The following is a 1,016-nucleotide window of genomic DNA, read 5'->3' as shown; positions in this document are numbered from 1 at the left end:
TAACTTATCAATAAAAAAAAAGTTGAATCATAATATTTTCACTTTTTAAACTAGGATTACGCGGTGCAAAATATTATCCAAAATTAGTGATTAAGTAAATTTTCTTCACTTATTTACATATGGACAACCGGTCAATCAATCCAACTAAACAACAAACAAACTCGAGCATTAAAATAGGGCCGATAAATACAATAAAAATAAGGACTAATTCATGTCCAATAATGATATGTAAATACTAAAATATCTTTAGAAAATTTAAGGTGGGTTTGTTTTTAGAATTTAATTTTGACGTAAAAATCATTTTATACGTGTATCTAATCATATAACGTCGTATTAATAAAAATAATTATTTTTTATATTGACTGCATGAATAGTTATTCAAGAGAACGATTGTGATTGCACAATTATGTAAAACGTTTTATGCTGTAAATGATAAGTGACTTGACCAACTTGAATTGATCGAGTGGTCAGTTCACTCTTCTACTTAAAGTGTCGTAGTTCGAATTCCACCTTGTGCATATAGCAATCTATTGGCCAACGACAGACTCTTAAATAGAACTAAGATTTACGACGGATTAATAAAAAAAAATGATAAGTGACTTTTTTTCTGGTAGACAACAAAAATACAAAAAACTAATACAAATGAGTAAAATCTTTTATCATTAGATAAATTAAATATATGAATTATAACAACTCGTGGGCAATTTATTATAAAAATATATGGTACTTTTTGTTTGTTAAGGTTTTTTTCATTGAATTTTTTTTAATAAAATTTTAACAAAACATATCCAATTATCCGTAATAGACATATAAAGAGGAATATTAAATATATGTATTATAACATAAATTTAATTTTCATGCACTAACAATGTAAAACGTTTTACACAATCGTATAATTATATCCGTTTTTTTGGATAACCATTCATGCAGTCAATGTGAAAAGTAGTTACTTTTATTGATGTAATGTTACGTAAATGCACGTATAAAACTATTTTACACTGACAATGTATCAAACT

Source organism: Arachis ipaensis, chromosome B01 (assembly GCF_000816755.2).
Source record: "Arachis ipaensis cultivar K30076 chromosome B01, Araip1.1, whole genome shotgun sequence".
Lineage (NCBI taxonomy): Eukaryota > Viridiplantae > Streptophyta > Magnoliopsida > Fabales > Fabaceae > Arachis > Arachis ipaensis.
This window is presented reverse-complemented; position numbering follows the sequence as displayed.